This window comes from Ambystoma mexicanum, chromosome 6q (assembly GCF_040938575.1).
Source record: "Ambystoma mexicanum isolate Mex_15411 chromosome 6q, UKY_AmexF1_1, whole genome shotgun sequence".
Lineage (NCBI taxonomy): Eukaryota > Metazoa > Chordata > Amphibia > Caudata > Ambystomatidae > Ambystoma > Ambystoma mexicanum.
Window position 1 is genome coordinate 385,131,551 of NC_090937.1, and position 16,031 is coordinate 385,147,581.

The window sequence follows — 16,031 nt, forward strand, 5'->3', positions numbered from 1 at the left end:
AGGCGCGCTGTTCGCGAACATTTTAAGTCTTTTAAAAAAATGTTTTTCCACAATACTCTATAACTACAAATGCTATACAAAAACATTCCAAACACACACACACACTTCAATCCAAAGAAATAGCGGGGGAAGCAGATACTGACACAAATATAGGGGAATTAGGATTCAACACGGGCTGGTTATGAGGAGAAGATTTCTGAGGGGAAGAAGGGATGGATATTTCGTCAAAACGTCTATTTTCTTCTTGAAGATTTGGGGATGGTTCACTAGGGAATGGAGAAGCGGGGCAGGTACAGGTGGGACAATGGTAACAAACTTTTCCTCTCACACAGTCCTCCACAAACTCCCTTAAACTTTTAAAATTGTCACTCAGTACATCCATTTTCTGCTCAATCCTTTTCATCCTGTCTTCTTCTGTCTCGTTTGTTGGCCTTTCTTCTTTTCTTTCCTGGTCTGTACCAAAATAATTTACATATATTAAATGCCTATAAAAAACTGATCAGTATTTTGCCTACGCAGAGCAGTGTGTACCATTATTGTCGCTGTCTTCCGACATTTCCCCATGTGGAAAATTGTCCTCCAGCCACTCCAAAGTACCAGCCATTTCTGTGTCAAAACAACAGAAAGACATTATTATTTCTACACCACATACTAAAAAAATTACACACACTTACAAAAAAATGACCTTCACTCACTATTTTGATGTAATTTCCCTTCGTCCTACTGCGCCCATCCACTGTCGGTCCAGGCTGCAGAGTTTCTATGAAGTGATTACGATGGAGGCACCCTTTTTTTTATGGTGCCATCCATTTCATTCTACATGGTTATTAAATGTGTCATTTTAATTTCACACCTTTAGGTTTCCATATTTACTTATTACTACTTATAATGTCTTTATATCCTTCTTCTACGTTGCAGATTTTTAATGTAAGACAATAGTACATTTTCAGATACCCCATGCATCTTTGGGTAATGTTCATCCTGTCCGCCCCTGTCCGCAAACAGGCGCTCAGTCCGTCCCTTTCTAATATCAATAGGGAGGGGGTTCTGTATGTTAAATGTATATCAAGTATGTACATTATACTACATATCTCCCACAATCACATGATGACAGTGTATATTCAGCACATCAATTTCATTGACACAATATTATGATTAAGTTCCCCTTCCAAAAACCTGTGTACGTCATTAAAAAATAAATTCTACCTCCCCATTATGGTTCAAATTAAAACCGAAAACCCCCTGAAATTTGCCAGTTATGGTACACTAAGCCCCCATACCTTCCATCACTACTGTGCACTGCTAATATTAACACCCAGAACATGAAAGATGGCATCACAAATGTTATTGATGACATCACTGATGACATCACATGTTTAGCCCCTTTGTTTTCGTTCCCTGCCACATATATATATGTACATTCAGTAAAAAAACGTTGTTAAAGGGATGTTATACTTCACAGTGAAACCAAAATACACTGCACATTCCCCCATTATGGTAAACTCAGCAACCATAACTCGCAGCATGTACGTGCATTGCTAAGACTAACACCCAGGACATCAAATATGACATCACAAATATCATTGATGACATCACATGTGAGAATAATGTTGACGAAAAGTCCCTACCTAAAAGGGGTTCTTTCTATTATGTTGGTAGCAAGATGTCAGGGCGATTGTGTAATGTTAGATATGTAATAATTAGCTAACAATTCAAGACTTAATACACACTTGTGCTAGTACAAACAATACATATGAAGACCCAATGAATATAAATCATAGGCACATACAGGGAAACTCAAGTAGGGAAGAAAGAAACAGCATCATGAGAAAGTTTATCTTTCTGCATACAAATTAATTGTGAGTTTGAGGCCTGCTATTGCCCCATGCATGTGCATCATGAGCTCAGACCAGACCCTAAGGAAAGTACTTTAAGAACACACGACAAGGTTACCGTTTTGATATACAACACCTTTTCAATTTTTATATTGTGCTTGTCACTGAATAAAACCACCTGGCCTAGATTTTTCAATGCACCAAAATAAGTGAGGCAGACATGAGATGTCATCAGTGATATCATCAATGATATTTGTGATGTCATATTTGATGTCCTGGGTGTTAGTCTTAGCAATGCACGCAGATGCTGCGAGTTATGGTTGCTGAGCTTACCATAATGGGGGAAATTAAGTGCTCAGCCTACTTGTAGCTTGTGCTTCAGGGTGTAGAAACCGGCTCGTTTCTTTAAAACGTAAAAATACACACACTATTCTTCAGTTGTAACACGTGTGTAGAAAGTTACCCAAGCATGCAAGACCATACTGCTTTAAAAATCAAAATGATCTTTATTTAAACATTTTAAGTGCAACACACATTTTCAGCAAGCAGGCTCAAAGCGCTCACTTGCTATGAGAGACAAGTTTAAAAGCACACTCATCCTCCGGGTGAACTCTCGGCACGCGTTGCGCTTGCGTTCCGAGCTTCGTCAGGCTGATATGATTCAACATTAGCACTCAAACACTCGTAATTTGAAAAGAACACCGGAAGCGGCGGGCTCCTCCCCCACATCACATGCCTGATGATCACCTGATCATAAGGCTGGCCAGCAAGTGCCTGAAAATGCACCTTCCATATTGGAATATCTAAACATTGATGGATCATATAATTAGATTGTAATGTTCATTAAAAAACAAAAGCACTAATGAAGTTGCCGCCTCCCATGACTGAGGACATTTGTTCATGTAATATTCGATTTTATCCATTGAAACATTATCAGTCATGGTGTAGCCCCCTTGTTTTGAAGCTATACACAGCAATTCATTGCACGAGATGATCTGTATGGTAACGGACTAGTGAGAGAGTCATTATTTAAGACATCTCTGTGTTATAATAGGGGAGACCGACTGAGCTCAGTTCATCTCAGCCATTAAGTTGTGGAGTGAGAATGTTCTGTATAGGTTAGTCTCTTATCATTTTTTTCAGCTACCCTAGCTCAGTCTTTTACTGCTTATTGAGTGCGAACACACACTCATATTTGTTCTGCACCTTTAGTCATAAAGGACGAACAATATGACAGATCAAGTTGAAGCCAGAAGACGGGCGGCAGCCCTCATGTTATTTGATCAAGAGAAGGCAGTTGCAGAAACAGTGCCTGAAAGCAGTTTACCAGCAAGTTTAACACTGCAACAGAAACTGGACAAATTAGAAAAAGTCAAAAAGAAGGACATTTCTAAATCGTGGGAAGCGATGACTCTACAAACCTATTTGGAAGTCCAACATATCCCCAGAGGTTTAAGAATTTTAACAATCCCCACATTTGAAGATATTGACCCCAGACTCATTGAGGAATGGACAGATCACACCAATACCTGTTTGTTCAAAATGATAGAGAGTTTGATTAAATATGCCAAAATTGATAGAATCAAGCTACTAAAAGACATAGAATAAATGGAAGAACACCTATTCAATTCAGAGGATCGGGATGAATGCAAAAGAAGGATGTCAAGAGTAGATAGAATCTCGAGAGATGTGAAGGGAAAATCAGAATAAGGAAGCTACACAAGTTCAAGATGGATTGTTTGGACTACGAACTAGGAAGAATATATATATTTGCCAGATGATTTGATGTTCCTATCAAAAATAGAATAGAGCAGATGGCAAAGAGTCAATCGAAAACAGTTACAACTACAGAAGAGGCGAGCAGTTCTGAAGTATAAACAACAGAGGGAGATGCACCTGTTTCAAAAAAGCTCAACTTTTTAGAAGAGTTCCAACTGCTGGACAAGAGGAGAAGAGGACGATATGCCGGACAGGGAAGAGGCGCAGCCGGAAAAGTCAGAAAATCAAGACGAGGCGGGGACACCAGTACAATCAATCAGTCAAATATAACAACACGCTCTGGCAGCAACCAGAGGGGGAGGCCAAGATGAAAGAAGACCTTCAATAAAAAATGTTCAACATCTCCACTTAACAGTTAACAGAAAGTGAAACATCTGTCCTCTAGCTAGGTCTCTTCTTCAGTCCGACATACACTTATGATTATACATCCACAAGATTGAATTTATTTAAATATACTAGAAAGCTAAAATTAACCAAGTTTTATGCTATAAAAGTTAAGGACGGCAAGACTGCTAAGAATGTGGGTAGTAATGACATATCCCCACTTACAGAAATAGACTTGGCTGGCCTGGTATGCCTTGCTGATATGGATCAAATGGCATCTATGGATGGTGAAGATTTTGGAATGTTGGACAATAACACACTAAAACAACAGTCTGGTATAGAAACTGATGCCAATTGTCCCAGTCACTTCAAACCCATATCGATCTTTTGTCCAAACATCATATGTGGTCCAATAGATACATTTGAAGACCTGGTAATGAAGGACTTAGGAAAATGACCTGCTACGATCTCTTCCTCTTCCAGAAATTTGAGCTTTCAGCAATTTAAGCCTCTTGAAAGTTTGAAACAGGACAATACTATAACCATTTGTCCATCGGACAAAGGAGGGGGCATAGTAGTGATGGATAGTGTAAAATATGAAGAAGAAGCCAGGAGACAATTCCGTTCTACACTGCACATGCATCTAAAAAGAGAATCACGATAAATATCTGACTCTAAAAAAAGAAAATGTATAATACAATATTTATAAATTAATGAATAAAGGGGAAATTAGAAAAGTAATATTACCAATATTACTAATAATGATAACATGTAGCAAAAACTCGCCAGGACCTTAAAAGGAACCCAGAATCTACAGAAACATGGAAACATACAGATGAATAACCCAAATCAGCATTCTATAGAGAAGAGACCATGGGCCTCATTACGACCTCGGCGGTAGCCATGCCGCTATTGGTGGCATGGCTGCCGCTGAAATCGCGTCCGGGTCCGGGTTCCCAGAATGAGGAATTATCAGGGCGTTCTGAGTTCGGAGGGCCCGGTAATTCCTCCTTCTAGGAACCCGGACCCGGACCTTCCCCATTCCCATTTCAGCCACTATAGGGCTGAAATGAGAATGGGCGAGGGAGCAAACAACGGGCCGATTACGAGCGGCCGGTTGTTTGCTCCCTCCTCCCCTCGCGGGACCCGCTCTGCACGTCTGGTGACCAGACGTGCAGAGCGGGTCCTGCGAGGGGACTTCGTAATCAGGCGGGACGGGGTTGAGGGCGCCGGCACCTTTAACAGCGCCGTTAACCCCGTCCCGCCTGGGTTATAATGAGGCCCCATATCTCAATAGATTCAGAAAACAATAACGAACAAGACAAATTCAAGGGCTTACCCAGAGCCCAATGCACAGCTATCTATCAGTTAACTCAGTGAACCAAAGCATTCTCAAATGTGCGCCTTGAATATTCATTTGAATCTACATGAAGACAATTTGACAGGGTCTTTTTTATTTTAGGGAGAAAAACATTTCTCATCAACCCATCTGTTGAAAGGCCTAATAAAAAACAAACAAATTGATAATACATCCTATAATATCACACAAAGTACCTGTTGGATAGTTTTGCTGTCAGAGCAGAGCAAAGTCCCTGAATTCTGATTGCTGTGAAATTAATCTTTAGTTCGTTCGATTCACCTTTCAAAATCTATCAGAGGAAAAAATATTGAAAACCCCAATATTCACAATTTACAATTTACAGATATTCATTTGTACAGCTCCTCTATAAGCATGTATATATTATAATAACCGAATTGTACTAATTCAAAAGCATTTAACTTGCACAAACTGTTTGTGGACGTAAAGATAATGGTCTCAATTCTAAAGTACTTAGGAGACAATGCAAACAAGTGCACCTTAAACTGCACTTATAATAGGTGTTGTATGTAATATTTAATTTTCATCCCAAATTTGAAATACTCATGTCTTCCACATGATGGTACGTGAGATACACATTGGAATCCTCTGGCATAAGATAATTAAAAAAGCATGGTGCTGAGCTAGTGTGGGTTCTCACTACAGCACTAAACTCTTCCTTAAGCTCTGGCTCTATTCCATCAGCCTTGAAATGTGCCACAGTTTTGCTGCTTCGGAACAAACTTTTCCTGGACCCTGCAGTTCCAGCCAATTTACATACAATTTCCCTGTTAATGTTTCTAATGAAGGCACTGGAAGCTATAGTTACCTCCAAGCTCAGGAATATTCTAGAACAGTCAACTATTCTTGATGTATATGTGTCTGGTTTTCGACCTGCAATGGGATCATAGTCAGTGTTAGTTTCCATCATTGACGATCTGACCATGATCCTTGACCAAGACGGTGTAGACTTGCTTATATTGTTCAACCTCTCTGCAGCATTCGACACAGAAGAACATTCCATTTTGTGTCATCGTCTTGAAGAGATTGGTATTCGAGGGCCTGTTCTCTGGTGGATTAGGTTGTTCCTTTCCTAGCGGACACAAGTGCTTTCTCTTCCTCCTTTTTCTTCTGCTCCTTCCTCTCTCACCTGTGGAGTTCCACAGGGCTCTACTATTTCACCTTTGCTTTTTAATATATATGATATTCCACTTGTAAAGTTGATCCATTCTCATGGGTGTCGGTTTTATGCTTATGCAGATGGCCCGCAGCTGATTCTTATAATTGACAATGAACAGGATCTGATGACCTCATGCCTTAGAAATTGTTTAGCTGACATAGGCACTGGAGGAACACTAACTGGTTAAAGTTAAATGCAGAGAAAACCGAGGTCATGGTCCTCGGACAATCTCCAGTTGTCCAGTTACTGTGGACTGGAGAATTCTGGCCCTCATCGCTGGGACCTTTATTAAAAAACCTAGGAGTGAAGATTCCTTCACTGCTTTCTGCATCATCACAGGTTAATGCCAGATGTAGCTCTGGCCATTTTAAGCTTAGAACATTGAGGAAAATTAGCCCATACATTCCAGGTAAGGTATGGAGTCTGGCAGTCTCTGCTACTATCTCAGGGACACTTGACTACTGTAATTCTGCGCAGCTTTCCCAACCTAAATTCTTGATTCAACGTCTTCAAGATTACATAATTCTGATGCTCGCCTGGCCGTTGGTCTTCCTAAATTCGCCCATACTATCCTAGTACTTTGGAATGTCCACAGGCTCCCTGTTGAGGTCAGAATTACATTTAAATCTCTTTGCTTGGTTCACTGGGCCTATTACGGCTCTGGAGCACTTTATCTTCAGGAGATATTTGTCAAATATGCTCCTTCACAGAACCTTCGGTCAGGCAATTTTTTGCATCATGTTCCCCAGTTTTTAAGAACAACAATTGCTGGCGGGGCCTTTTCGGTAGCAGCCTCAGTGTTATGGAATTCACTTCCCCTCGTCTTACGTGCTACTGTTGATGACTTTGTCTTTAGGAAAGCGCTAAAACGTTCCTTTTTACTTAAAAGGAAAACATAATTTGTAATGTTTTTTTTTTCTTTCTTTCTCTCCATGTGCCCCCCTTTGGAAATTGGGATTTCTTTAGAGCTACGAAACCCTTGGGTCATAGTTGCGCTCTATAAATCCTGTTAACATAACATAAACACTTTTAATAATAGGAGCCATGTTAAGATTGCCAATCCAAACCTCGACATTAAATGTCCTGCATTAAGTGTTATCATCAATCAAAAACTTTATTTGGCCATGAGGCCATAAAGATACACACAACATGAACAAATCAATACATAACAGAAGCTATAGGATCAGATCATTATGTCCTGCCTCGATTGGGGACCATATTTGCAAATCTCCCAGGGTGCCTCCCGCCCTTCCCCATAGTCCGTTTCTCCAATGGCAATGCATTTGCCCCGGATAAGGCAGCACAGTGAGGACCACTTATAATTGGGACATTAATAATATAGTCAAAATAAGGACCAACTAGAATTGAGTTGGTTGGCAGTAGGGAGCTTTTATTAATGAAACCCAAGATACAGTTTGCTGTGTGCTGATCCTGCAATTCCACTCGGATGGAGTCATGATCACTCTCTGCCCAAAGATGCATCCTTATACAGTTCAATATGGTCTCCTGGGGTACAAATAAGCAACCATGTGTGGAACGAAGCCAGTATCAGCGTTTGTTGATCAACGCCTCCATATATTTGTGCTGGTTTTGGGGTAATTTCGGAACACTGTTTTTTATGTGTCTTTGGTCTGCGTGACAGGCCCCTGGTGTTCACACTACAGTTGGCATTATAGCTCTATGGTCCTGGACAGCTCCCCCAATTGTAGCTCACTTAGTGGGTTGGGCCGCTTGACTAGTTGGGCACGGAATCGGTTCAAATTGGCCAATTGAAGCAAGTGTTATTGAATTTGCCTATGAAAAGATATTTATAAGTTTATCAAGATTTCAGGAGAACAGCAAATAAGTCTCAAGGGGTATTTGAACTTATGAAACAAAACCAAAACTCAGGAACAGTAGTGTGGGTTTGCTTTCTGTATTTGTCTTCACATGAGGCTACACATGGCATCTCCTCCAGAAGAAAAACAACAAACCTTTATTAAATCATAGTACACCCTCTCCTGATATATTATGATTCTCTTCTATCACGCCACCATAAAGTATTGGGGGAATATGTTCTTAACTTCAACATAATGTAGCCCTCACAACACTATCAACCAGTCCAAAATGTCATTGCAATATTAACAACACGCTATCTGATGGATCCAGAATAATTCCTTGTAGGATAAACTATTCTCAGTATTGTTATTCCATCTGCTCCCATGGACCACATCTACAACCCATCATATCATCTGGTTCTTAGTATGTCCGTTCTACAAATAGTGGTCTACAAGAGGAGAACTACTATTTCTGCAATGAATCCTAGATCCTTGTTCTGTAATGCAGGCGTTTACTCTCCTGATGGTCTTGCCCACACATCTTAATTCACACAGGCATTCCACATTATAAATAGAGTAAGTTGTGCAATAGTTAATAAAGACTCCCATCATTTTTGATCCAATGGAAATGCTAGCATTCGTTCTGTATATTCGCAAACTGAACATTACCACAAGGGTAATGGCCTCGGGGAGAGGTGTAAAATGCCATAAAGTATGCTTCATATTTGGTCTTATTTGTCCATGTTTAGCTAGCAGCAATTGATCTCTTAAACCCCTTTTAACTGAAAATATTGGATGGGTGATTCCAGAGAGGAAAGTTGTACTATTTTCCAATTCTTTATTATGTTTTTCTTGATTTGATGATAATGTGGATAACAGGTGGATACAAAAACAATTTTATAGGTAACCTTCATCTCTTTTTGCTTCGAAAATAGAGCTTCTCTAGTGTGAATATCAACCTTTTGTGTGCTGTTTGAATAAGATGCTTTGGGTATCTCCTTGTCCCTACAGGGTGATTCTGTTGTTTAGGTGAATCATAAAAATCTGTTAAATAAGTGTAATTTCTTTTTATTCTTAGATATTGTCCATAAGGGAGAATATATCTTTATAACCTAGGATGAAAGCTGGCGTAATGTGTCATGGTATTCCTGTCATTCTCCTTGCAATATAGGGAACATTATGGCCCTCATTACAGGCTTGGCAGTATTCCCATGCTAAATCCGCCAGAATACTGCCAAACGGATTTACTGTTACTGCCAATAGGTCCGGTAGAATTTCCCCCAAATCACAGGTGGTGGTATGGCGGTGTTAGTCCCAATTTATGGAGTCCATAGGAGTCCACGGGGATTTCGTCGGAATTATCGCTGGTGGTAATCTGTCAATTTGGCAGATTTTTGGCAGTAAGGCAGCAGAATTACTTTCAGCATTTTGCTGGAGGTATTTCATCCACCTCACCACCAACTGTATAATACGACAGTGCTGTAATGCAGTGGTAACATCATTTTATCACTGTTTTTTACCGCACCGCTGTACTTGTAATGAGGCCCACTGTAATCTAGTCTCCCTCACTGTAATACAAAGATCTTTAAAAGAATTCAATCTTTGGGAATAAAGTGACAGCTTTCTATGATTTAACCACTCCAAACCACTCCAAAAATGTGTTCAAAAGTCTCTCATCACCCAACCATTTAAATATAGAATCATCAATTTATCTTTTCCAAGTAAACATAGTCTGACTCTATGTATTGTGTAGTGGAAAATAATGAACTCTCACAATTTCGGGTGTACTGAGGAACACTTTATTAGTAAAGCAGTAAGCAAACAAATTACCAACAGCAATACAAGACTTCGGCACAAGTGGGCCCCCTCCCTCCTTAGTCCATATCTTTTATACTCCCAGGAATACATGATGGTCAATGAAATGGGGGTGCTCTCAGCCTGGCAACTTTAATTGCTGACCGAGACAAACCCTCATTGTTCAGTCTTTCGATGCCAGCTGCATTCGGCACTGCTTTTTAGTGTTATCATCTTCAAGGTGAATACACTCCCTAATGCTTCACACTGGCCTTGCGGCAGGTGAGAGGTCTACTAATATGACAACATCCACTAGCTAAAGCCGCCTTTCAGTAGAAGGCAGGTGCAGGGAACACGCTTAGCTATGCCAAAACGGATATGTGTCAGAAGTGTGAACAGTGAAGTTGAGCATTCTTAAGTGGTCTGCAAGCGCTGTTCTAAGCATGACATGCACATCACAGTGTACCATCTACTCTTTATGAAGGCCAGAGGCAGTGGTTTAAAAATGGCATAAAGACAAACAGAATATACTGTCACACAATGGTAGTACTTATAGGATCATGCCTTATTCAATTTTTCCCCCACTGTGCCCTCCTACGAGACCGTCACTCCAGTCTCATTACACGCATTTTAATTGTGCACACTTCGCATCCAGGCATGTCATCACAAATTGTATCTTCAGTAACCTGGCAGTACATTACTTGAGCAGTTTGTGAAACATCAGAACAGGAGCTGATTGGACATTCACAGACGCCTTTACATACCATGGACAGACAGGACAACCCTAGTAATATGCCCACAGCTATGAGCAGGATTTGCCCAATAGACGTTCCTAGCAGCCACAATAAACCTACAATTCATAAGCCAAAGGACCAGGCAGACTGTTTGCTGCTGTGCAGATGGGATACGGTATTATGAATGTAAGTGATGATATCCATGATAGTGCTAGCATAATCTGGTATCGAAAAGTACAGCACTCCCTCTTTACGACTGCATGTATGCCCCCCTGGGAAGCTAATATTATATTTAGGCCCATATCGGGCGGATTGACAGCTGTTCACAGGACAGGGGTGGAGTGGTGGCATTGGTAATGTCTTACTCTAACCAGGCTAGTTGAGTCAAGCAGTTTCGGTTTATTTTGACCCGAAGGGCTGGTAACAGGTACCCCACTCCCGCAACGAAATACTTTCAATCCGAGCTTCTCTTCGAGTGGGGCAGAGCGGGGAAAGTGGGCGGGGGGTGGCGCTCTGCAGGCAAGGTATATGGAGGGTAATTGCTGCCTCCCCAGTTAAAGGGCAACCGCACAAATTAAACAAGTTCTAGAGTATTTTGCATACCCGGATTGAGTGAATGTGAACCTGGGGTCAAACGCAAACGTAATATTGTTAATGACTACACTTGAGCAGGTGAATATGTAGTGCAGACATTTGCTTGTTCCCATATACTGGGACCCTTGATTGGTATCGCATATGAGCCCAATTGCGTAGAGGACAGATGCAGAGCCACAGGTTTTGTTTACGCCTGGTCTGGGGTGGGGAATTTTGGTGGCCCCTTTTACCGCATATGTGACTGGGCATCTCAGTAGGGTCTGAGCCAAAGGGCTGGGTAGTCAGCTTGAGGTCCAGGCAGAGGTCTTGCCACTGGAAAGTAATGGGGGCAATGGGAAACTGGGCAGACATGTTGTGAGGCAGGTGGGCACACACCCATCAGTCGGCAAGGTTGAAAATGCAGGCATACTGCCACGAGAGGTGCAGATAGTTGTTTGCATTGTGGGTCCAGGGGTGCACAGTGGGACCCTCATTATCATGGCACGAAGTGCGGAAAGAATCAGACACATTTACATTGGACACCATTATTAATCTTACAGTCACTACAATAACAAACAGATATCTAGACATGGTGACCTCGGTGAGGCTCCCTGAGGGCTCTGGTAAGCCCAGGCAGTTGGGCTCGCAGAGGCACAGGGTGTAGATAGAGAAGCTTCAGTGTGGTTATTCCTGTCCCTCTGGGTGATGGGTGCTGTGAGTTAGACGTCGAGAGGGACTCACAGTTCAGCCAGTTCAAATAGTCCAACGTTCGAGGGTGTAATGTTCTTATGTTTAAAAGCTCCAAAGTTCAATTGTTCTAAAGTTCAAATGTTCCAAAGGTCCAGGCTCCTTCTACTGGTGCCTACACTACAACATTCACCAGTCCCAGAGCCAGATGAAGAGGGGGGTCATAGTTACATAGATGATACCCAACACGTGATAGCAGCAGGGGCAACACCTCATAGATGTCGGGCCATAGCATCAATGACATATTCTCTCGGTTCTGGAACCACCTCGAGTGACAGATTTCTCATCATTGTTGAGTTAGATCCAGTGGGAGTAACTGGACCAGTCACAACTTTGTTCAAAACTTTGATACCTCCGGTATTCTTCCTCAGGATCGTAGAGTGTACCCCTGGCTGGTTTGCGGTGTGAGGTTCAGAGGAGTAAGGCTGCGCAGGTGGTGAGCCAGCAGGGGAACTTGAATTTGGCTAGGTCCCTCCAGCGCTGTGACTGCCTGCTGAAAGAGCTTTAGCAGTAGCTCCTGCATGACCCTTACTGTGGTAAAAAGGCTCAGCAGCTGCAGGTTTTGTCTCCGCACGTGAACGTATTAGCTGATTGCGGGCCTGTCCCTTGCTCTCTGATAGAGTTCGGTCTGATACAGATACACAGGATAATTCTGACACAGGGATGGAGGCATCAAAGAAGGTGGTGTCGTAGGTCTTGACAGCTGTGGAGCTTGTCTGAGGAAGATCGGTGGTCTCTGCGGTGATGTTATTGGACGGAGCAAGGACCTTGCAACAATGCGACATGTGGATCCAGGCCGGGATCTGTCACACCGCACTGCAGAGTTCACGGTGAGAAGGATCTGGTAAGGGCTGCGTCAACTTGTTTGAAGCAATGTATTCCACCGGTGGATTTTCTCCAGGACCCGGTGTCCTTGCTGTAGAGGGTGGCATGATCCCACGCAGAGGCATAGCCACAATTGTCTAACAAGTGGGACCAGAAGCCAACATAGGTGTGCCCATTTCAGTGATATTAACATCTGTAAATGCCCACAGAGCACTGATGAGAGGGCATTTACAGATTTTGGGTCGCCATTTCCCACTCTGGACCTATCCTGTCTACACCTCTGGTCCCAAAGCTGGCTGTGGCAAGGCTTTGTGGACTTGTGCGTGGAGAGATCGGACAGTCTTAATCAATCTGCGACTGTACTGGATTAATGTGTCATCCTCTAGCATTAAACTCAGGGTACGGGGAACTGCGGGAGGAGCAGTTCCCATTCATTTTAGGCGTCCTGTGAGGGTTTCATGTGCGGACAGTCTGTGCTTTCATTGTGGGTTATTTCTCATGGCTAACAGGACTAACGGGAAGGCATGGGGTCCCTTCATCCCAGTTTCTCTACAAATATTGCTCAATCTCAACTTACGGTCACTGTTGCAGGGTGATATGTGCACACTATAACGTGGGTGGTATGCACAATGAAATTGTGGGTACCTCGGTTGCTGTCAATGCAGAGGGGAAGTCTAAACTGAGGTATACATTCAGCTAGCATTTTCTTGGCTATGGTGATTGCACCTGTCTTTCTACACAGGTAGGCTTCCACCATCCCCGACAACGCATCTAATACCATCAAACTGTACACATACATCAAGCAAGTGGGGAGCAAACCTATCTGCACATGCAAAAACAGACCTTCCAGTATGGGGCGTGCAGATAGTTTTGTGGACACCGCTCTCCTGGCATTATATGATAAAAATGTTATACAGTGTCCACAGTAGTGCTGGGCCACAGACACTAAGCCAGGTGCTATCCAGTCTCTCTAGAGTAACATGAATGTGGCATTTCTTTCAGAATGTGCCACGACATGTGCTTTGCGGACCAATTAAGGGAGCAGTACCTTGGGCTCCATCTGGGGAGTGCCACAAACAGTCTACTCCCAGGCTATCCCTACACTGAATCCAGGTCACCTTCTCAGTCTCCGAAACATGATCTTGGAGGATTGTCAGACTGGCAAGAGACGGGGTGGGTGACCGTGGAACTGCAACACAAGCAAGGCATTCATTAGGAGCTAGGGGCCCTCTGAGGGCTGCTGAGCGAGCTGCACCATCAGCTAAAGCATTTCCCAAAGCATACAGTACTGTGAGGGGTCATGCCCTCAGAATTTCACTGTGGCTACTGCAGCAGGGAGGAGCAATGCGTCTAATGGAGCTGCCACAAATCTTCCATTCTGGATTGGGTACCAGTGGATGTCAAGTATACACTGTTTCCAGAAGACACCGAAGTCAGGGACCACCCTGTGGGTGTACCTGGCGTTGGTGTAGATCCCTACTGTGCATACTGCATACCCAGAGGCCAACTCTCCAGTCTCTGTACTACGGGTTCACAAACCATTCCTGAAGAGAATGAGCTCTTCGTTTGACAGGAGCACATCAACCAAATCAATGCGAGGGGACAGCAGTGTTTCTACGACCACCTGACAGACATGGGGCTCCCCATCTTCAAGGGTTGGTAACAATGAGGCAAGGTTATGGACAGGATAGCGACTTAGGGTCTCCTTGGCAGCAGAAATTAGCAGCTTCCATACCACGTATGGCAAGAATTGGATACATGCTGGGTTTTGCCTTTTAGCAATAATGACAATACAGCATGGGGGACAGAAGTAGTGACAGGATGCCCTTGGACCAAGGAGTTGGTTTTCTCGATCAATAGGGCAGCAGCAGCCATAGCCTGCAGACAAGCTGAGAGCCCCTCAGCCACTGGGCCCAGGGCTACACTGTGGTAGGATACAGGTCGATGTTCATCCCCATGTAATTGGGTCAACACACCTTGAGCAAACCTGTTGCGTTCATCACAAAATAAGACAGAGAGCTTGATATAATCCAGCAGTCCTAAAGCTGGAGCTGTTGCGAGCGGTGACTGCTTAATGGTGACAAAGGTATCTTTGGCTTTCAGGGATCATGGCAGGGGATTGAGGGTCGAATCATATGTGAGATTCTGAAGGGGATTCATGTTAGCTACAAACTCGAGGAGCCAAAGCCTACAGTAACTAACCATACCGATGAGCCCTCTCATCTGTTTCTTGATCCAGGCTTTTAGGACTTTCTGGATCATGGATATTCAATCCTGAGACAGATGTCTTTCCTCAGCAGAAATGTCATGGCCCAGGTATCACACTCTGGACAGACATAACTGTAACTGGTCCTTAGATGCCTTGTGAACTTTTTCAGCAAGCTCTTTCAACAGAACCAGTGTGTCTTCGTCGCATGCTTCCAAGGAGGGGTAGGCTAGGCACAGATGGTCTATGTACTGCACTAGAATCGACCCTCCCAGGAACTGCACCAAATCAAGGTCTTTCTTTAGAATTTGAGAGAACAGTGCAGGGATTTCTATATACCCCATTGGGAGACGAGTGAATGTATATTGCATAATTTTATGCATGAACGCGAAGAGATACTGACCCTCTGGGTAAATGAGTATAGAGAAAAAATGCTCAACACAAATCTACAACAGTTAAATACTTGGCAGTGTAAGGAATACACAACAACATTTTAGCAGGATTCGGTACCAAGGAGAAAGATGGCACTATGGCAGCATTCACCGTGCGTATGCCCTGAAAAAAAAAGATACACTTCTTTCCCTAGATTTTTCGAGGGCAGTATCTGTGTATTACAGGGACTGCGAGTTGGCACAATACCACCATGTTGGAGTAGGGATTCGATCATCGGGCGAATACCTTCTTCTGCTTGTCGGGAAATAGGGTACTGAGGCATTCATGACAATGGTTTGACAGGATTTAGTGTGATGTTGACTGGTTCAGCACTCACCATGTACCCACTGCCATTTGCATGGTTTGACAATAAGCAGGCTGGGACCTGGTCCAATAGCCCATGCCACTGACAGGGGTATCGATCCAGT